Below are 24,403 nucleotides of genomic sequence, written 5' to 3' on the forward strand. Positions count from 1 at the left end.
TCAGAAACTGACTTTTCGCACTTACTGTAATTGAATATGGCCCTAAATGTCACTTTGGTACTCTTCTATGTGCAAAATATTAAAATAAGTTGGTGAGTAGCGGTAAATTTAAGACATTCCCTATTTTGCATTGCAGCATAAGGATTTTGAACAATCAAGTGGTTGTTGTTTAAAGTGCACATGTGCAGGATAAGAAGTCCATCTATCTGACTTTCACCATTTTGACTACAAGGCACAATGGGCACACAAAAGCATCTCCGTAAACACATTTTATTTACATGTTGGGATTTGAACCTGGATTAAACAACACAAAACAAGGTGCACTCATTTGTGATGTACTGCCAGATGACAAATGACCTGTAACAACTGTCAGACACTATTCTTACCAAAACAAATCTCTGATAGTCTCCTATATATCAGAAAACATATACACTGTACTGTTTAACTTTGATCCATATAATCTCCTGTGACCAAGGGACTTCATTTATTTTTCTTTTTTAAAAACTTTATTTTTGAATAGCTGGAATAAAGAAATACAGTTGACATGAGAATAGCAGGTACAAGCATAGGTCATTGCAAAGACAAGTGACACTAACCTGAATTCACATGTATAACATGAGGGAATAAACAGTATGACCATATAAATTGAGCCAAACATTTTTTTAAGTTAGACAGAAAAGTGATGCAGAGAAAAGGGTGAAAAAGAAATAATAGAAGTGGTGTGACCGCAAAGTAAAAAAGAGAAAGGGATGGGGAGGAACCACCAAGTGAAAAGGAAACACCAGGTGTGCTGCCCACTTCCCGATTACACAACTACTGTTATGTTCAACTGTAGATACAGTCTGTAGGATGGAGGGTTAGTCTTGGTAAGACCTGGCGTAAACAGCCTTGAGGGCTGTTTTGCATAGACTGGTTGTAGCCAACAGGCTAAAGGTAAAAGAGACAGCCTTTGGATTGTTGGAGCAGCCTTGAGGGCCGACTTAGATGTTAGTAGTAGCCACCGGTGGATCAAAGGTGTGTTGCAGCCAAGGGGCTGTTAATGCAGCCTTGGGGGCTGGTAGTGGCCTAAAGGCCTGGAGCAAGATGCAGCCTTTGGGCTGGTGAAGCAGCCTTGAGGGCTGGTTGCCTTGGCAAGTTGTGATGCAGTCTTTGGGCTGATAAGCCTTAGATGGTACAGTTCAAAGATGTAGCGCTGCTACCAGTGCCGCCGGGTTGACACTGGCGACGGTGCGCTGGTGTGCACACTGGAGATGCTAAGTTGCTACCAGTGTCGCCGGGATGACACTGGCAACAGTGCGCTGGTTTGCATACTGGAGACACAGAGTAGCTACCAGTGCTGCCGGGATGACACTGGCGACGGTGCGCTTGTTTTGCTCACTGGAGATGCTAAGTTGCTACCAGTGTCGCCGGGATGACACTGGCAACAGTGCGCTGGTTTGCACAATGGAGACACAGAATAGCTACCAGTGCCTCCAAGATGACACTGGTGACGGTGCGCTGGTTTGCGCACTGGAGATGCTGAGTAGCTACCAGTGCCACCGGGATGACACTGGTGATGATACGCTGGTTTGCGCACTGGAGACGCTAAATTGCTACCAGTGCCGCAGGGATGACACTAATGACGACACTCAGGATAGCGCACTTAGACCACTGAGTTGCGGCCTATGTCGCCGGGTTGACACAAGCCACCGGGCTAGACTGGCGCTTCTGAAGGAGGAAGCACACCATGCCGCCTAGATGACACAAGCAAAACAAACAGGTGGAAAGCAAACTGAGCTGCCTGGATGGTACAAATGGCAGCAGACAAACACAGTAAACTGGCACAGGAACTCGACTGAGAATCAGGAGACTGGAACAACCGGAAGTACGAGAAACTCTATCACAAGCATGGAGTGAAGGGCTGGCTGGAATTCAACAGAACAGGGCCCAACCAGAGCAAGCCTCCCTTAATGACAGACTAGTGCACCTGGGCTGTGCACAGACAGGATAATCAATTAGTGTGCACCTGATACTGCACACAGACAGGCAGTAATTAGTGCAGTGCCTCAGTAGCAAAGGCTGGAAACTGAAAACAAAATGATCTGCTTAACTGCAGATCCTAACAACTACATGAAGAATGGTGAGCAAGCATTGAAATATAAGATCCAAGGTTGCCCGGGAGGATGCTGGACGGAGGAGCAGATGACGGAGCGGGGATTAAGGTAAGTGTCTGGCCAGGGGGGGGTGGATGGACTACTACTAGGAGCACTGTTGGGGATACTTCTAGAGGCACTGCTGGGGGTACTACTGGGAGGACTACTACTCTACTACTGGGGGCACTGCACACTGGTGGGACCACTACTGGGGGACACAGCATAGTAGGGGATTACTACTAGGGGTACTCCTGGGGGGGTCTACTGTTGAGGGGGGACTGCTACTGGGGGCACTGCTGGAGCAGACTGCTACTGGGAGCACTGCTGGGGCAGACTGCTACTGGGGGCACGGCTGGGCTTGGCTCTGTGTAGCTTGAAGGGGGCCCCCGCAACTTAGTTGCCCTGGGGCTTCCACAAGCCTTAATCTGGCCCTGGCATTGAGCAATTGTGGATACCCAAACCGCCACCCTGTGATGAATGCTGGAGTGCATGGTGTTGGATACAATTATTTTGCCAGGTATAAAGTGACATCTAGTGCTGCAAATATTTAAACACATGTAAAAGAGATAAGATATTTACCTTAACAGCTGTGATCCAACCCAACCATGAGATGTAAAGGGGCTTCAATTTTTTCTAAATATTAATTTTATATAGGAGTTGGGTGTTGTTAGTTTGGAAAAGTTGGTAACAGTTTTTGGTTATTTAGATCCCTAAGTATTGTATTTTATTTCTGTGCCATTGAAAAGGGAAACTATGATTTAATTCTAGCTTCATGACATTGGTGAGATAAAAATTAAGAATTTTTGTTTTTTGGGGGTTGATTTTATAGCCAGAGCTGCAGCAATATTATCAGACTCTTGAAGCAGGGGAGGGATGGATGCGGTTGGATCAGAGATTGTCAAAAGGACATAATTCGCAAATATGGCTATTTTTCGGGCCAGCCTACATTAATACAAAAAGTGTGAGGGTGGATTCAAATCTTGGCTGCGAAGGGTTTAATTAACAATGCAATTTTAGTTGAGAAAGGGGCAACCTTGATGTCCAATTTGAAATTTTGAAGTCCGATGAGGTAACTCCATTGACCAACACCTTTACATTAGGGGAGTGATGTAAGGCCAACATCCCTGCTAGGAACATCCCATCAAAACCCATATTCCTCATCACTGTGCTTAGGTCAGGGGATATAATCAAAATTTTTATCTTCATAAAACATCATGGCCATCAGGTATCCAGGGTCTGGGCCAGGGAAGAATCCTACTTAGGATGAATCTAATGGGAAAGTAATGTAGAAAAGGCAAAGTAGTGAGTCAAATGTTTAGCAGACATAGGGGTCTATTCATCATCACTTAATTTTCACAAAAGCAGGTGAAACTGCATATTTTACATGCAATTGTAAAAATTAAGTTATTGGGCCATTCATCAAGAAGTTAGAGATATCACAGAAATCTCCTACTAACCTTCCTTTTGCAGAATGGCCTACTGTCCCCATACACTAGTATGGGGACAGAATTCATCAAGCTCCGAAAATATAATATTTTCGGAGCTTGACTGCGGGAGAATTCGCCATCTTCAGATGTCGAATGCTCCTCCTCCGGGCTCGCAACCCACTCCTTCCGTATGGGAAGAAGGTCCAGGTTGCAAAGAGGGATCCTTTAGGATCCCCCCACTTATGTCTGGCTCCATCCGCTGGACGTCGCGGATCTTGTGCGCATGCGTGACCTGTAGGTCGCTCATGCAGAGTCCCATCACTGCTCCGATAGGAAAGATTCACTGCTCCGAAAAGGAGCAGTGAAGCGGCTCACTGGGACAGTTGATTTTGTATCAGCTGTCACCTTGCCAGATCAATGATGATTTGCTCCGGCAGCCGCGGCGACTCAGAATGTTAATTATCGGGGTCCCATAATTAACATTATGAATAGGCCCAACAAAAAATAATAAAAGACAATAGGGAATTCCATGGGATAACATGATATGTTGTTAATCAGTTGAGATGAGAAATGCCCGGTGACATTTCAGCTGTCTTTAACAAGACCGCATGGGCATCAGAAGGGAGAGAGAAACGATAAAAATTAGATTATGGCTAATTTGAATAATCAATTATTAATTATATACACTCATCTAGAGAATGATTTATAATCCTCTCTTGATTGTAATATGTTTACAGATAAATTAATATGTAGTTTTTATGTTATATTAAATAAAAATATATAGAGCAGTATTTACTAAAAAGTGAAAATACTTGGACTTGCTATTAGTACATTTCAAGATCACTTATCTGGAATTGGCAGATAAAATTGTTCTGATGCACTAGAAAGAATGTACTCAATGTAAGATGAAGCTTCCTCTTTCAGTACTGTTTTCAATGAATTTTGCAGTACTGTAGTTGTCCTGATTTCTCTGTCTTCCTGAGCAATCAGTGTGAAATGCGTTGAAAACATAATTGGGATACTTTTATTATGTGAGTCCCCTGGGCTCAAGATATTATATGATCAAAGAAAAAACATCCTTTTACACATATTTGTTTTTTCTTTTTTATGGCGATCCAGTAGCACTTGAATTTTTTTTCAAATCTCTAAAAGCTAATTTAGAAGATTCTCCCTTATCCTGATATGCTTCTGAAAGCTCATTTAGAAGACTCTTCGTAATCCTGCTAGCAAATACAGGGAGTTCGTAAGATCTCGCTTTTCACCTTACACTATTATTTGTTATTATACTGTATTATCAGGAGACACATGAACTCTACTCATCTTTTGGCTTTGGCTTAACTCTCTACTAAACCTGCACTAGCCAGGGTTGCACATGTGACTCTGCGCTAGCAAGATGCACTAGCCTGTAACAAGAATTGAGTATCCTCGTGAAATCACCATAAGTAAATTTGAATTGCTCTTTCATATGTTTTGCAATTTTTACTTTAGTAATTTACTAAAAGTCTAAACTGTATATGCTAACCCTTTCAGGCATGAATTATGATAACCTAATGCAATATTTTTTTTAAATGTTTTTTATTAGTCTTCAGGACTTAAAAACACAAAAAAGTTTTATTTTTAAACTGTAAAACTAAATAAGGTACATGTCTGCATAAGTGGACAATATGAATCTACAACAAAAAAAACTGCCTTATTAATGTGAAACAGTATTTTACCATGAAAGTACTTTTTGTTCAAATAAAAAATTAAATGTCTGGTATAGTTCCAATTTGTTTTTTATAATGTTGCTTATTTTTCTCCGGAAACAAAAAATCCTCTAAGTTGAAAACAATAATTTTTTTATCCTTTTTATGTATATATTCATATAGAAATAAAAATGCCCTCATTGTTTATAACACAAATATATAAATTTATTTCTTAGTTTGTGTCATACCTAACAAGCTATCCTTTTTCACTTTTATGAACTGAATTTAACTGATTTTATTGCATGACATCCACTGAATTGGACATATGAATTAAAAGTACTACATGGATCTTTGTATTGCATGCCATCCACTGAAGAGACATATAATTTTACATTAACCGTGAAAATAAATAAATTGAGTATTTTATCAAAACATCTACCATATTATGCTATTTTACTTTCCATGAATTACTTTTTGTTACCTGTACTGCTTTGTTTAGGTAAAAATGTTTTACAAATATCCCAAAAATGCTCAGAGTTGGTGAACTTTTCTGTCATTCTAATTTGACCTAATTTGTTTTGTAGGAATTAAAAGCTATCACTATGTGGCATACTTTCTACTTTTGGTAGAGGTCCAAAAAAGAAGACACCATGCACTAGTGATGTCAAAAGTAGGTTCCATAGGAAGTAATTACTTAAAAATAGCTGTCCACTGTAGTGGTCACTATGCATTAAAGCAGGGGTAGGGAACCTTTTTTCTGTTGAGGGACATTTTGATATATATAATATTATTTGTGGGCCCGATGCAGGCCCCGCCCCCTTCGTGTGATGTCACATTGGGCGGGGCCACAATCGCCGATGATTACAGCAATAACCGGTGCATCCTGAGGATGCTCCGGGGAGCTGTAAGGGCAGGGATGTGACCGTCTGAAGCACCTAAGGATGCTCCAGGTGGCACTGCTGCATATATTCTGGCTGCAGGGTGCCATTCTAGGCACCCTACTAGCCAGATGAGGCTATCAGAAAAATGCTCCGAGGGCCAGACCAAATGATTTCAGGGGCCTTATACGGCCCCCGGGCCTGAGGTTCCCCATCCCTGCATTAAAGGATTAAACTTTGATAGAGATATTTTTGATGGTTAAAGAATTTAAGACTTATTTATTAAGCTCTATAAACACAATAAAATGTTTATAAATCAAGCAATTATTATTATAGGAGATTGGGATTTATCTGCAATTTCACTGCTGCTCTATTTGGTTATCGCTGGTGTTACCATAAGTTTTACAGCAAAATAAATCTAATCTTTTTTTCAGCTCTGATACACTATACAACACCTGGCGGCGTGCCACCCATATGCAAATCCCCTCTGATGGCACACGTGCCTACTTTTGATGTACAGTAGGAAGTTTTAAACTGCCACCCAAAACTACTACCTTGTCTCTGATACAACACGGTCTACTTGCACATTCTGAAACTCTCCAGCTATAAGATGACTGTTACACATGTCCAGGTGAACCAACATCATCCAATCACAGAGAGCACTTGAATTTCTATGTGTGGTGCAGATATATATTTTTAATGTGTAGGTCTTTGAACTCTTTGAAAAACTGTTTGCTGCTGAGCAGCTTACAGGACTGAGCAGCATAACTATTGCCTCTCCTAGGAGAGGAGGCACTAGGCTGCTATATCCAGGACAGAGACACAGCAGAAAGGAGATGAGGTTTTCGGACTACTCATCAGCCAGTTGTTTACTTTGCATACTTACCTCATACATGCCTACCCTCCCGGTTTTCGCGGGAGGCTCCCGATTTTTCGGGTAACCCCCCGCACCCCCGGAAGGGTAGGCATTTCTCCCGCTTTCTGCCCACTTCCTAGTGAAGTGGGCAGAATGAGGAGAATACCCGCGGCGATCGCGGGTCTCCGTGAAGGGGGCGGGGCTTAAGATGTGATTCTGCATGAATCACAGCATTTGGCCCCACCCCCTATGTAAATTGTACCCAATCGCGGCAGTTTTGCCGCAAGGGGGCGTGGCTTAATGACGCAAATCATTAGGCCCCACCCCCATCGGCCCCCTGCTGCTTCTCTTACCCGGGCTTCTTCCTGGGAAGAGATGATAAAAGGTAGGTAAGTATGACTTACCTCTTGGATCTGGTAAAGCAGCCACCTGGCAAAAGTCATCTATCTATTTATTCATCTAGAGACATTTTACTGTTATATGATTTTTTTATTTAATAATATATTTATTCATCCAGAGATGTTTTGCTACTATTAAATATTTAAGTTATGGATTGCTACCTATTTTTAAATTGTTTATTTTCCTGTCCTTTGACTGATTTAATAAATTGTGCATATTTTACCGTGACAGCATAAATTGGTTTTATAGATTAAAAAAGTTATACAGTATCGTCATAGACAGCAGACACCTATAGGATTTGCATAAGGGTAGCGCTTGAGATCAAATCCTACTGTTGAATTAATTCTTGCATTTAGGTGTGGGTACACCTTTTTTTGGCCTACAATTTTGACAGCGCTTCTAGGTTCCCTCCGTGTATATATTTTACCTATATGAGGCTATTTGCTACATAAAGTTTGTGTACCAGTTATATGACGACACAATTTTTGTAATGATGATACCTTCTAACCCACATTGCGTGCCAGTGGGAGATTTCCCAGGATTTTTGCTTGACCTCCAGGGAGGTCTCCCATTAATCTGTTGAAAACTATTGCAGTATTTTGATGGGTAACTGTGAATGAATGTGATTTAATTAATTCCAAGGCTACTCCCTTAAACTTTTCCCACCACTTACCCTAGTTGTTTATCTTGACTTTGCAATTGACCGACCAGCATCGAGGATTAATCTGTATACCAGTTCTATTATGTAAATATTTTGTGTCCATGTTTATTTTCTGTTATCATCAGAAGTGACAGGTATGATTTTAGGAATATTGAAAATGCAATATGTTGATACATCGCTGCTAAAATGAATTGGTTGTGCGCACATGGAGGTAATTCTATTGCATAAGAACATGTTGTGAGCCTACCTCTTTGAACAGTAGTTTCAAGATTGGAGTAATCTTTACTATAATTGTGTTGAGCCCGCAGATTTGTCGTCTGCACAAACATAATATGAAATATAACTGTAGTACTAAAGATGTGGAAAAACATATATAACAGCAAACCTTATAAAAAAAAGTATGGCCATTATCATTATCCTTTAACTATATTTTTCCAGCCAAATATGTTGATATTACAACCAGAAAGAAATTTAGATACTTAGATACATTGGAGTTTGATATAAAATGTCTTTACCATAGGGAGTAGGACCCAAGAACCTGGAGAAACACACAAGAACATTGGAAGAACATACATTCTCCATGCACATAAAGTATCTCCCTTATAGCAGTGGAACCCCAAGCCCCAGCACTGGCAGACAATGCTAACACAATGAGAGAGATTTACTGAAGTTTCTAAAAATGAAAAGTGGTGGTGTTGTCCATAGGAACCAAACAGATCCTGTATATTTTCTAAAGTGGATTGTTACCTGTACATAGGTGCTACTCAGATACAACCAATAGCGAATTGAAGCTCACATATTCCGTGATGATTAGACATAAAACATAAGCATTTATTAAATATGATTTTATTTTAAATAAAATAAAACGTAGATAAAAAATATATCATTGACAAAAAGCAACAGTACATATATCATGCACTGAGATTTTCAGTTCAGTGATCAATTGATCTCAGAAAAAGGGGGTGGGGGGCGGTTCCTTCTGCATGTGATTCGGGTTTATCAATATGTATATGATGAAGTGCATACAATATAAAAACATGCAAAAAAAACCATATTATGGTCTGTCAGATAATTATTTATGACAATATTCAGGAGATCCTAACCGAAGAGTGATGTGGAGCCGGCAGGTGTTAGGCTGCAGGGTACCCGGTTTGCCCTGCAGTGGCTCCAGTCGCTTAACCCAATAGGGGAGGGACTCCTGTAGAAAAGCTTTTGAAGTCCAGGAGATGACACAGGTGCCGGTGGCTGTTGCGTTTCGAGATGCAAGGTCTCTTCCTCAAGGCTGCTGCTTACTTGTGTTCCTTGTGTCTTTTTATAGCAGTCTGTGAAGTGAAGTGGGCTTGTCAGAAGTTCCTCCTGCCCCACTTCCAGTTTTTGGACTGGCAGTGGGCGGAAGTGACATCACAGGACTTCCGGTTTGTGTCCCAGTTGATTCTGCCGTCTGTACGTATCTTAGACGGTCACATCATGGGATCCTCAAGCTTGTCATATGCGCCTGGCTTCCCAGATGGTACAGACAGACCTTTTGCACTGCCCAAACAGTTTGTATTTTGCCGTGACCGGAAGTACTCCGGCAGCTATCTTGGTGTGGGAATTTTTTTTTTTTTTCAAAAACAGGAAGTGCTTTGGTCGCCATTTTGGGGGGGATTTTTATTCTCTTTCTTAGTCATTTTGACTGTCTGTTAACATAGTAGGTTAGGCAGCCATATTGGTGTAGTCCTGGTTTTAAAAAATTTTGTTTCTCATGTTTTGCAGCATGTATCTATTGCTTTTTTTCATGATGGTTAGTTAAAAGGTTTTTGACCAAAAATGATATTATTAAAAGAGTTTGATTGGCAGATTACCAATGTTTGTAAAATATTGATCTGCCCGGAAGATGGTTTCTGGATTATCTTCCGATGGTGTCTCTGGATTATCTTCCGATGGTGTCTCTCAAAGTGGTCCTGGGTAATGTTTTTAATTTGAAGAAGAGAGGTGTTGTATGATGGAGTCCTGTTGCTATTTTTGGGGTGCCATACCGGATCCTTTGGAAGTTTTATTTTTCTTTATGTGTTGGTACCTCGTGGAGAAAGGGGATAATTAGATTGTTTCACAATTTTCATAAAGGAAAGGAGGGTATGAAAGAAGTAGAAAAAGGTAGTGGATATCTACAGGGACCATTTAATTTCAAAGTCCGCATTGAGACTCTTAGGTACAAGTGTTTGTAAATTAAAAATGGTTTTCATCTCTGTGCGGGCCAGGGTTTTTTCAATATTTCTATTGTGCCAGGTGGATTTGACTTCCAAAGGATCCGGTATGGCACCCCAAAAATAGCAACAGGACTCCATCATACAACACCTCTCTTCTTCAAATTAAAAACATTACCCAGGACCACTTTGAGAGACACCATCGGAAGATAATCCAGAGACACCATCGGAAGATAACCCAGAACCAATCTTCAGGGCAGATCAATATTTTACAAACATTGGTAATCTGCCAATCAATCTCTTTTAAGAATATAATTTTTGGTCAAAACCCTTTTAACTAACCATCATGAAAAAAATATATAGATACATGCTGCAAAACATGAGAAACAACATTTTTTAAAACCGGGACTACACCAATATGGCTGCCTAACCTACTATGTTAACAGACAGTCAAAATGACTAAGAAAGAGAATAAAAATCCCCCCCAATATGGTGACCAAAGCACTTCCTGTTTTTGAAAAAAAAATAATTCCCACACCAAGATGGCCACCGGAGTACTTCCGGTCACGGCAAAATACAAACTGTTTGGGCAGTGCACAAGGTCTGTCTGTACCATCTGGGAAGCCAGGCGCATAGGACAAGCTTGAGGATCCCATGATGTGACCATCTAAGATATGTACAGATGGCAAAATCAACTGGGACACAAACCGGAAGTCCTGTGATGTCACTTTCACCCACTGCCAGTCTGAAAACCGGAAGTGGAGCAGGAGGAACTTCTGACAAGCCCACTTCACTTCACAGACTGCTATAAAAAGACACAAGGAACACAGGTAAGCAGCAGCCTTGATGAAGAGACCTTGCATCTCGAAACGCGTCAGCCACCTGCACCTGTGTCATCTCCTAGACTTCAAAAGCTTTTATACAGGAGTCCCTCCCTGTTTGGGTTAAGTGACTGGAGCCACTGCAGGGCAATCCGGGTACCCTGCAGCCTAACACCCACTGGCTCCACCCCACTCTTCGGGTAGGATCTCCTGAATATTGTCATAAATAATTATCTGACAGACCATAATATGGTTTATTATGCATGTTTTCATATTGCATGCACTTGATCATATACATATTGATAAACTCGAATCATGTGCAGAAGGAACCGCCCCCCACCCCCTTTTTCTAAGATCAATTGATAACTGAACTGAAAATCTTTGACTCAGTGCACGATATATGTACTGTTTCTTTGTTTCTTTTTGTCAATGATTTATTTTTTATCTACGTTATATTTTATTTTAAAACATTTCTTATTTAATAAATGCTTATGTTTTATGTCTAATCATCACGGAATACGTGAGCTTCAATTCGCTATTGGTTATATCTGAGTAGCGCCTATGTACAGGAAACAATCCATTTTAGAAAATATTGCTATTGGTTTCCACTGGGGAAAACTTTTTACCCTACACGGCCTGCTTATACTCAGGAGCGCCCAGTTTCACATATACACCACATTTTTAGATCCTGTATATTATTTTCTAGGATGCAATAAAGAAATGATAGCTAGAATCTAATTGGTTGCTATAGGCAACACCACCACTTTTCATTTTTACAAACTTTGGTAAATCTACCTGATGCGTTTGTGCTCCTCATTATTAATATTCAGAAAATATGGTAAAGTGACTGGATAACAATGCAAAACTATGAAAGCAGTATGTAGAATGTTTCATACCTGATTTCTTGTTCTTCTTTGGTGAGACCAAAACCATATTTTGAATGTATGTCGGAGCAAGACAGGCCATCATCTAGAACCCTGGGGCAAAATACCACATCATAATCCTTATATTGCTTGGATGCATGAAACTCTACATCACTTTTAAAATCCTTTTAACTCACCCAGTTTTCGTAAACTTGCTGTCAGACGGGACCCAAACATAGCGTATTTTTTGTACTTGTATATAGCGCACCTAAAATGTATTAATTTGTTCTCATTAATCGGTTTATTGTAAGAATGAGGCATCTATTGAACGGTATCATTAAAAATAACAATACAAATTGCATATTCAATTGCAAGCAATTTTTTATTTTTCCCACAGTTGCCAATGTTTTCTATACAATAGGGTTTGAGAAAATTAGCCACAGTAATTTCAATAAGAATGAGTGTGGTTTATTTTTACATTTCTAAAAAAAAATAAAAGTGGCCTCATATTGCCCCAAAATTACATTTTCTTCTGGGTTTTTTTAACCTTTTTTATTTAAATTAAGTTTGTTTTATATAATTTTTTTACTTTTAAAAAGAACTGCAGAAATCAGCCATTTTTGATTTTTTTTTAAAGCTTCAAATATTTTACTTCGGGACTGTAATACACTTGTATTATGTTACCCATTTCTTTCTATTTTTGTCTATTTTTCAATTTTTTGGGGGTAGAGGATGATTTTCCCCATTGTTTTTTGAAGTAAAAAATCCACAACCTTTTTTTTTCAAATGGATCGCAGGAATCATGAGCACGCATACCCTAGTTAATGAAAAATATTCGCAATGGCCGCAATAATGTTTACCGAAAAAATGCACACCTAATTGGATATGTACCTAAAGTCTTTCTACCCCTATGTCAGTTTTGTCAAATGTGTTATTTAAATGATTATCATATTGTCAATGACAGCTGTTATATTGCTGAACCTTTTATATGGTATAAAGAAAGGGAATTCCATTTCTAGTTCCCCCTGGGAATCACTGTATGCCAAAACAATATACATACTGCCATTCATACTTAAAATTCTAAACAAGACATTTTCTGTGTATACAATAACTACAGTATCACCATATATTTTATAATCATTTTAAGGGTAAATACTCTAGTAGATCACATATACCAGAGTTTCCCAACCTCCACCATTACAGTTCAGGTTTAAAGGATATCCATGCTTGAGTCCAGATGGTTAAATCAAATTGACTGAGGTACAGTACTAATTAAGTCTGCTGTGCCCAAGCATGGATAGCCTTAAAACATAGACTGTAATGTCGGAGTTTGGAAACCTCTGACATATACATTTCCATTAATACTGGTTTGGTAAGAAAGATCTAATTCAGCCTACAACTCATGTTTTATCTGCATATTTAGAATGTTGCACAGACTCAATAGATTATAGGGATATTCTATAAGAGAATAGTAAAAATGGGGTAAAATCAAACTAATTTTATTTTACTCTTCTGAAAGGCACTTCTATAAATTAATGCTTTCAAAAGTATACCAACTTTTGTTTATAATACTTAACATTTAGAATAGTTTTTACTGATGGGAACAAGCCCATAAAAAAAATTCTAACCATAACAGAAATGCAGTTCTCAAACTTATGTTAGCAGATGAAAAGAGCTTTACAGTTTATAAGTGTTACAGATTCACAGTTAAGGTAACCTGTGAAATATTAAAAACTACATTCATTAGATCAGACACAATTTCCATGAAAAGATTACTATGTTTGTGTAGTATTGTTAGCATATGACGAACCTGATTTCTGATTCAAACATAATCCCAATGTATATGAGCGATTAATTGCAAACGCGCATGGCAACATTTTTTTAAACACCTACGAGTGTTGCGATCTGGACAGACGGTATCAGAAAGGTTGTGGAAAAATTATGGGTGTTCCCGGGCAGTGACTGGGAGTTGGTTAGTAGAGCACCCAAAAATGGGCAGTTAAATGGGCGCAGTATGGGAGTGTCACGGCGGACATGTCAATGCAAGCGACTGCATTTACACACACACATAAGCTTAGGAGGACATGGTCAGACTTAGAAACTACACCTGTCATAAGGCTGGTGTAAGTTTCAACAATGCAACTGATGGTGGCATATAAGGATGCACCAATCTGTATTACAGAGTGTACAGGCGCTAAAAGTGGGTGTCTCAGACCTTGCACATTTAGCTGCACAGATGTACTGTACACAAGAAAAGCCGCTCTTTTGTAAATATAGCCCCTTGAGTAGTGTAATCCTTCAACCTGTGCTAAAATATTTACCTTGCCATCTGTCTTCATAATGGATTTGCTTATAATTGAATTTTCATCATGGACAATTGGATGACCCGGTTTTGCACTGGCTACATTAATATGGATCTCAATCACCAGTTTTTTTATGTACTCCTTACTTTCACCCTGTGCACAGAATGAAGCGTTGTGTTATCATGCATGTCCAATATATTATGTTCAGAAAACAATATGATTTTATTTTACTTTGAACATCCCACATATGTCCTAATAGCATTCTCTTTAAAACGGGTTAAATACATTTTTAGCAAATAAAATAAAAACCTTGCTTTCAAAATATATTTCCTTATACCAAAAAGGCTACAGCATTTTGCTAATTACTAAAAAATAATCTCACACTGGAGGTAATTTACACAGGCAAAATGACTGCTCCGTAGTGAAAATACATCTTTGGGTAGGCTGCATGCCTCAATTTGGGCACATTCTCAGAGGCTTACACAGGGCCACGTAGTTTGCAGAACATAGTGGCAATATTTGAGGACACTCAGGGTGGTTGCACAGGCTGCAGGATGTCTGCCTGAGCACCCCGAGTGACAGCACATGTCATATATTTCTAGTTACGGCCCTGGTGCAGTATACATAATACTACAGACCAGAGGCGTCTTAAGAGAGGAGGGGGCCCGTGTGCACTCCCTGTGCGGGGCCCACTCATCTCTCCGCCGGTGGCCGGCAGCTGACTGACATGGCTAGCCAGTCACCGGAGCCTTAGAAGACTCCGGGCACTAGAGTGTGCCCGGAGTCTACTGCACATGTGCAGAACACCAGAAAAATGGCAGCGGCAGCCATTTTCCGATGTTCTGAGCAGTGCAGACACCCTACGTGGGACCACGGACAGGCAAGTCTTAAATAATATGGGTGCAGTGTGTGCGGTGCGGGGCCACCCATTATAGATACGCCACTGCTACAGACATACACAGGGCCAGTGATCACAGTAAGTTGTAGTTGTGTTCAGGCTTAGACACAGTGTTGGACTGGGACATGAAGGGACCACCAAGGAATGCAGTGATAGGGGCCCAAACATAAGAAGACATGCAAAGAATAAGACCCCTTTATAAAGGGTTGTTTCAGGACCACCCACTTTGATTGGCAGAAGAGTGAACCTTGGTGCAATTTCCACAGATTCAAATGCATGGTCTAGAACCTGACCCCTAGATGAGTATATAGGGTCTTCAGGCAGTGGAGCCCACCAGGGATTTCCCCTGTACCCCTGTGGGCCAGTCCAACCCTGCTTAGACATGTTTTGATGTACAATAAGGTATACAATCGGGAAGCCGGCTACTTAATACCGGCAGCCGGCTTCCCGACTGTCATATCCTGGCGAGGGATGAAATGCTGGGCATCTAGATGCGGCCGGCGGTATTTCATACCGATTCCAGAATATAATATCCTAATTTTTTTTATATACAGTAGGAAGAACATAATCATGTAATACTGGTACTTAATAGTCACAATCATTTAATAATAGGGAGCAGCTGATGTAAGGAATGTCACAGACATGTTTTATGACTAACTCTTTACATCCCCTTCAGACTCTGCACCTCTCTACAATCATTCAAACAAGCTCTTAAGACCCACTACTTCATTAAAGCCTTCTAGCTCTCATCCTAACTTGCTGCTACATCTTCCTTTCTCCCCGCCTACCCCATCTGTGTCACTCCTGTTTGTCTGCCCCTCCCTTAAAAAATGTAAGCTCTTTCGAGCAGGGCCCTCCACATTCTTGTGCTTCTCCCTACTGTAATTTAATTAATTTCTTATCCCCCACTAGGGCAACTAACACCTGGCTGCTTATGTGGGAGTAATGGTTGTTTATATAGCAATGTTTATTATACATGCCCGTGTCCTGCTTTGTATTGTATTGTAAGTAATTGGTTACTTATTTGTTTATGTACTTTGTAAGGCGCTGCGGAACACTTGTGGCGCCATATAAATAAATTCTAATAATAATAATAATAATAATAATTAAAACCCTTAGTTTATGTTTATCTGAGGATAAGTTCTCTCTTTTCTGTGTTAGAGATGTGCCTCTGAGATCAACCCACCTTAACCCTTAGATCAGACCTTATTGTATCTTATACATTTGTCCACTAGTCCATGCATTGCCAGATGCTGACTAATTAAGTTTCTCTGGGGGATGTGACCTGTGTGAGGTCTATGGTGAAGCCCGGGACTCATTACTGGGGAACTGGGTGTAGACTGTTGGCCAATTAGACTCTTCTTCCTGGGTAAGCTAGCATCAACTGTAAGCAGCACAGTGGGTCTACAATCACAATCACCAACATCTTCCACAGTGACAACACATTTTGACCCAATGTCCACTGAACTCTGTAATCCACCAGAAAACATTTACTGTCACTATTATATGTTTTTAGGGTTCACCTCCCCATTGTCTTAACCACTTAACTGACGAATTCTTTTTCCAAAAACCTCTCCAAAATTGTTGGTTTCTTTTATGATTGAATTAGGTCAAGAACATAATTTTAAACTTATCCATCACTATTTTATTTGAAAAAAATATATTTTTTAAAACCAGTATACCATAAAAATAGCAATTTTTATGTTATACTGTAGTGATGGCTGTTGACAGCTGTACCATCGATGGTTCAACCATCGTTAGAAGCCATCAATTGTTTAGCGATTGGGCAAGATCTGTGTAGGCCACATCGAGGGCTACCATCGATGTGGCAAAAACCACTTGTTTTCAGTCAGACCATCGATGTTTGGAAACCATCGATGGTCGGTTGCCATCCCTAATCAGAGGCTCTGCGATACCTATCGATATATATATATATATACACACACATACGTGTGTATATGTGTATATGTATATATATATATATATTCACACATATGTGTGTGTAAGCAGAAGCAGTATATATATATATATATATAATATATATGTTCGATATATATATTAAACATATATATATATATATATACAACAAATGCTTGGCACTCTTCCTCTCATGTATAGGTGGGTGCCCTCTGCAGAAAATCACAAAACAGGCAGCAGTGGCAGCGGCACTCCTCAGTAAAGAATATGACACTGGTTACAAAGAACCTAATTTACTTCTTCAACGTTTCAATCACAATAATGATTTTCATCAGGAAGACAATACTAAACAATAAAACACTTACCTAAATAACATCTAAGGAAACACCACGAGTGCGGCTGGCTCCATCCGTCTACAGGGGGCGTCTGACGTCATCGCATATCACTACGCAGCTAGCGTGGCGTCAGCGAGCCCGTTACTAAGGAAACCAGAAAACAATTGTGACATAATGATACCGGCACCAATAACTAAAAATAACATAAGATCATAGCGGCGATGTAACTTAAGGGGATCAGAAAGCAATAACAGTGACGTAACTAATAATGGCTTGGTATGATTCCAAGTATAGAAGAAAAACAATAAGAAGCTGTCAAATAAAGACTAAATGTGCAGCGTGCCACAATATAAGGGAATAAATGAATATGAGTATCTATATGAGTAAAGGAGAACATAATTAATTAAAGCAAGATAAGGATAAGGTCTCATTCAAACCATTCGGCTGTATGGTATTGAGACGATGTATCCAAAATGCTTCTCTTTGCAGAAGCTTACGGGCCCTATCACCTCCTCTATGATTGTCAGGAACCTGATCAATCATTTTATATCTTAGGGTAGATAGATTGTGTCTGTGCAGACGAAAATGGCGAGCCACCGGCTGATCATTGTCCTTACCACTGAGGGCTAGTCTAATGGCAGACCTATGAAGGGCCATTCTCTCACGGAACTGTCTAGTTGTTTTTGGGCTTCATATAGATACTCATATTCATTTATTCCCTTATATTGTGGCACACTGCACATTTAGTCTTTATTTGACAGCTTCTTATTGTTTTTCTTCTATACTTGGAATCATACCAAGCCATTATTAGTTACGTCACTGTTATTGCTTTCTGATCCCCTTAAGTTACATCGCCGCTATGATCTTAAGTAATTTTTAGTTATTGGTGCCGGTATCATTATGTCACAATTGTTTTCTGGTTTCCTTAGTAACGGGCTCGCTGACGCCGCGCTAGCTGCGTAGTGCTATGCGATGATGTCAGACGCCCCCTGTATTGTCTTCCTGATGAAAATCATTATTGTGATTGAAACGTTGAAGAAGTAAATTAGGTTCTTTGTAACCAGTGTCATATTCTTTACTGAGGAGTGCCGCTGCCACTGCTGCCTATATATATATATATATATATGTTCAATATATATATATATATATATATATGTTCGATATATATATATATATATATGCTCAATATATATATGCTCAATATATATATATATGTTCGATATATATGTATATATGTATATATCGAATATATATATATACTGCTCCTGCTTACACACACATATGTGTGTATATGTGTATATATATACATATACACATGTATGTGTGTGTATATATATATATATATATGCATACATACATATATATACACATACTGTATGTATATATATATATATATATGCATACATACATATATACACATACTGTACATATATATATATATATATATATATACATACGCATACATACATATATATATATGCACATACTGTATATATATATATATATATGCATATATATATATATATATATACAAAACAGAAAAACTTTTGCTATCGGCGCTAACAATAATATACTACAAATCTATATATGTGTGCAGCAAATAAAACAAAGGGGATTTTGTCATGGTTTGATCAAAGCATTTAAGCCTGAAGCCCAGCATCAAGGGACCCCATTTTTCTGCAAGTCCCTAACACTAGCATATATGCCTAGCACATCATTACATTGCAGTTAAATGTACTCACCTCCTAGATTGCTGCACACATATATAGATTTGTAGTATATTATTGTTAGCGCCGATAGCAAAAGTTTTTCTGTTTTGTATACATTTATGGCACTAATATTGCCATGCTGCTGGTACCATGTATGATATGGGTAAAACCGAGCGCAGGCATATTTCTTTTCTGATATATATATATATATATATATATATATATACATATTTTATTGCTATTTTTATATTTTGCCCGATCACTGTGGCCAGCAGTGATTGGGACACTTGGGGAGGTGGAGCTGAGGTCGGAAAGGAGTGGGAGGTGCTGCCGGGGTACATAGCAGCAGCGGCGGCTACCAGAGCCACCACTGCTGCTGACTACACAGTGATCACACTGATCACTGTTATCCGGAGCCGCAGCGGGAGGGTGTCCCGCTAGCGGCCCGGCTACATAGCAGCAGCGCCGGCTACCAGACCCGCCGCTGCTGCTTCTCTCACACAGTGATCACACTGATCACTGTGATCTGGAGCCGCAGCGGGAGGGTGTCCCGCTAGCGGCCTGGCTACATAGCAGCAGCGGCGGCTACCAGAGCCGCCGCTACTGCCTATTACTGAAATGGCTGCCCGATCACTGCTGGCCACGGTGATCGGGTCACAGCAGCAGCGGCTACATGAGCCGTGGCTGCTGCTTCTAGGGGGGTGCCGCCGGGGCCCGATCACTGTGGCCAGCAGTGATCGGGACACAAAGGAGGAGGAGGCGCAGGTGTAGAGGGACCGGCAGGTCCCTCTGAGATGGGCGGCTGCTGGAAGTTAACTTCCAGCATGCCGCCCACTGTGTTTCTCTGACTGGTCATATCAGATACGACCATGTCAGGGAAAGCCCAGTCTGGTATGGTCATATCTGATACGACTGTGCCAGGCAAGTGGTTAAAGTATATTTGTAGAACTAGTCAACATGTAAGTACCAGTTCTCTTACAGGAGCTATTTAATTATTGAGTACTCTATCACTGAAATAAGCCTGTTTTTTTTTTCCTGTTTGCCAGCTCACACATGCACAGTAGAACATATATCCACTTCTGGGCTTCAGTACAACTAATGAAAAAATAAAAAGCCTAAATATAAATTAAAAATAAAATAAAATTCTTTACAAAACCTGTGTTGAATCTGCATGCTCATCTCTAGATAGGATTAGTATGAAATAAAACTGTCAGCTTGTAGGTAGAACAGCTTCAATATAGTCACATTGCTATTTAGCAAAATGTTACAACTTGCTGAAATCTTACATATTCTCTTTCCTGGTCCGAAATATTATTATTATTATTATTATTATTATTATTATTATTATTATTATTATTATCATCATCATCTAGCATAGTCCATTGATCTCTCCAATTGAGAACAAAACTGTAATAAAACAGTAATAAAACAAGACTGGGTAATAATAGACAGACAAAAAAGTAAAAGGGCCCTGCTCGCAAGCTTACAAATTACATTTTGTATGATGTCTAGTACTAAATTCTATTAATCAACTAAATGTTTCATAAATATCAAAGCAGAGCACTAACAGAAGCAAATATACTGAATGTTAAATAAAGCATGTTTTGTAAGAAATAATAAGTAAAAAAAAATAACATTATAAAATGGGCTGTTTAAAAAAAAAAACCTACATTTTTGTTTACTTATCTTATCTGATTTAAAATGTGTTTTATTAATAAAGAAAACATGCTCACATATTGTATGAATAAACAGAACACACTCTGCTTTGTTTGATAAGTGAACAATAAACATACTCACTGTGGTTCTGAGCAAGATAACATTAGCTTCTGCCAAACTGCACGGGACACAGTGACACCAAACATCCATCTCTGGCTTCCAATAGAAAAGGAGTCTTAGAAACCCCAGAGAGAAAATGTAACCAAGAATACACAGAACATTGCGCCACCTCTCTATCCTAAATCCAAATAGCTCCTGCAAAAGAGGTACAGAAATATAGTTGAACAAAAGTGACCAGATTTATAGGCCATCACTTTTACATAGACAAGTTAGTACTGCAATACTATTTGCTTTCTGACAGTTGAAAATTGTCAATGACACACAAGGTTATCATAATTACTATATGCAGCCCAATTGTACTATCAAACTAACTGTGCTGTATTAAGTTTATCCACTTCACACCCCGCTCTATCAGAATCAACCACTCTGCTGGGTATACAATCGGGAAACCGGCTGCCTTAATACCGGCAGCCTGCTTCCCGGCTGTCATATCCAGGTGGGGGTGAAATGCCGGGCGTCTAGATGTAGACGCCTGACATTTCCCCGATGCCGGGAGACCGGCGCTTGGCATCCCGATTGAAGGGATGCCGGACGCCGCGAGCGGACAGCCGCGGGGGGGGGGAGGGTTAGGTTTAGGGCACCCGGGGGGGACTTAGGGTTAGGCACCCTCTCGGGAGGGTTAGGGTTAGGCTAGGGGGAGGGAGGGATAAGGCTTAGGCACCCCCGGTGGGGACGTAGGGTTAGGCACCCCCTGGGGGACTTAGGTTTAGGCAGTAGGGAAGGGGGGGGATAGGGTTAGGCACTTAGAGGGGGAGGTTAGGGTTAGGCACCCCTAAGGAGGGTTAGGGTTAGGGGGTTAGGTTAGGTCAATTATTACTTACCTTAGCGATGATCGGGATTTCCAGCGCTGTCGGGCTTCTGCTGCTGGGCTCTGCTCATCTGTCGACCAGGCGCTGCCGGGAATCGAACCGCTGGCCATGCGGCCGGCGGTATTTCATACCGATTCCCTCTACTGTTATCTACAGTATTCACAACATGGAGAATTTCACAAACACAATAGAATTAGGTTATCATCTTTTAATCCCTACAATAGAACAAATATATGTAGTTGTAATCCAAACCGTATAATAATAATATAGAATGCAGCTATCAAAACGTAATCCTATAGATTAGCATTATTAAATGTTGATGTTAACCTTGTACCATTTAGCTACGGGGTTGCAGCAGGTTTTTTAACATGCTCAGTTCTGTACTCAGTTATGGATTCCTGAATTCTAATTTTACAACAGTGGGGCTGTAAAATTGCAGAAATATCATCACTTTCTAAATCTGGACCTATTACATTTGGCTCCTGATATTAATGAAATGATAATGAATGTGTATTTGCTCCTGTACTATTTTACTGTATTTGGAGTGCAAATCAAATACAATGGGAGCTTCTACTGGCTGATCAGCCCTCATGGTAAACTTATGTTTCAATCTTTGATTTAGCAATTTATGAAAATCCTGGTGCCTACTGTATTCCTTTTCTTTAGAATATATTTCAAAATGATTATATATTTAAAAAGACATATTACTCAGTGCTTTGTATTGAGTGAATCATGAAACGCAAATTAAAAACAATGTCATGAAACAAAAGATAAAGTTTGCCCTTCTCAAATGAAATTATAATGAGAGATTTGGGGAATAATTGATACATAAGATAAATAAAAAACAATTGTATATGTTGGTAAGGAAAATGCACATGGTTACTGTAAGAAAGGTGTGTTATCAATATATATATATATATATATATATATATATATATATATATACACATACATAAACACAGTGGCTGATCTTACCTAGGGGCTGCGAGGCTGCAGCCCCTCCCAGTAAAATCCACCACTTCAGTGAGCCAGTGCAGTCCGTGACTGCATTGGCTTCACTGTGACTGGAGGTGGCTTCCCATTGGAAGTCTGGTTTGTGATCAGCAGAGAGCAGCTGCCAGTGGAAGCCATTGCTCTGCCTTTTCAGCAGCCCTACAAGGCTTCTCAGGGCTGCAACCAATGCAGCCCTGAGAAGCTGGTGTTAAGCGTGTGCATGCGCCGGTCCCGACGCCTTCCATATTCATTAAGCAGGCACCGGGACCCAAGCCAGCAGCAGCGGCAGTCCCCGCAGGGAAGAGGGCAGGAGCCGCTGCTGTATGTATGTATATATATATATATATATATATCGATATATATAGATATAGATAGATATTGTAAATCAGGGTATTGTAATGAGGGAATCGGTATGAAATACCTGGTGCCTACGATTCCCGGCAGCTCCTTGCCGACAAAAGCAGAGTTCCCGGCAGCGGAAGCCTGACAGCGCTGGAAATTCCGATCGTCGCTAAGGTAAGTATAAACTAACCTAAGCTAACCCCCTAACTCTAACCCTCCTTAGGGATGCCTTTCCCTAACCACCCCCCCAAGTGCCTAACCTTAACCCCCCCTTCCCCACTGCCTAAACTTAAGTCCCCCGGGGGGGTGCCTAACCGTAAGTCCCCCCGGGTGCCCTAAATCTAACCCTCCCCCCCGCGGCTGTCCGCTTGCGGTGCCCGGCATCCCTTTGATCAGGATGCCGGGCACCGGTCTCCCGGCATCGGGAAAATGACAGGTGTCTAGATATAGACGGCGGTCATTTATCCCATGCCGGGATAAAGCATTCGGGAAGCCGGCTGTCGGGATTCCGGCAGCCGGCTTCCCGATTGTATACTGTAATGAGGACTCCAGTCTGTCAGGTACTTGGTAAAGCAGTGTCTTTTTAATGGTATCAGACACTGCACCTTAGCATATGTGAGGTTAGGCCTGGACACACCACACAGTCACAGAACGGAAAATAAGCAAACAACACAAAAGTAAATGTCTCAGCACTTCTTGTGCTAATGTCTGTGGACACTCCAGGTCCTGGCACCCTAATGCTAATCCCCCCCACCCCCACTTCCCCGAGCCTATCGCTTGGCCAGTTTTTCCGACATCAGGAGTCATGAGCAACAGGTGTGTGAGAGTTTTAAACCCTTCCTGTGCTGCTGACTTCCTTCTGGCTCTGGGTGACCTGGAAAACCCAGAATTCTATATTTCCAGTATGAGCTGTGCAGCCTAGAAATTCCAAACTTTTGCTGTATCTGCAGAATGTGCTGGTCTTGTTTTCCTCTTGAAGGGAGTTGATCCCACCAGAATGTGGGGCAATTCAGATGAGAGACCATCCCTCTCACCACCCCTCCCCCCCTTTCGCTTTTCCATGATTGGGGAAGTGCACTTTTCCTATTGCAATAGCTGAGACCATTCTCTCTTCTGAACCACCTTTCCAGGCGTGTCTTCTTCATACCCCCTTGGCCATTCAGCAACACAGTTTCCCACATTAACAGGGGTCTGGGATCCAGGGGTACCATCATGCAGAAAGTGGGGTATGTAGCACCCATACTAGCAACCCCACACTCCATAGGTTCTGTTTTCTTTTGGAACAGTCCTGCCTTATATGACCTGGCTCGCTGCACTCATAGCAAACTACCCTGGCATCTCCAGTGGTGTTTC

The 24,403-nt window shown here is 40.6% G+C and overlaps 1 pseudogene across 1 annotated transcript in view; it reads right to left on the reverse strand.

The window, feature by feature from the left end:
- Positions 1 to 24,403, reverse strand: part of LOC148508281 (putative cation-transporting ATPase 13A4) — a 176,399-nt pseudogene that overhangs the window by 138,086 nt on the left and 13,910 nt on the right. Inside the window, exons 2-6 of the transcript XR_015869602.1 lie at positions 20,868 to 21,041; positions 14,230 to 14,364; positions 12,106 to 12,176; positions 11,942 to 12,022; positions 8,286 to 8,355 (exon numbers count right to left, since the gene is read on the reverse strand). The product of XR_015869602.1 is annotated as a putative cation-transporting ATPase 13A4 (transcript). The remainder of the gene's footprint in view (positions 1 to 8,285; positions 8,356 to 11,941; positions 12,023 to 12,105; positions 12,177 to 14,229; positions 14,365 to 20,867; positions 21,042 to 24,403) is intronic.

The sequence above is a fragment of the Taudactylus pleione genome, unplaced genomic scaffold, assembly GCF_031769625.1.
Source record: "Taudactylus pleione unplaced genomic scaffold, aTauple2 ptg000372l, whole genome shotgun sequence".
Lineage (NCBI taxonomy): Eukaryota > Metazoa > Chordata > Amphibia > Anura > Myobatrachidae > Taudactylus > Taudactylus pleione.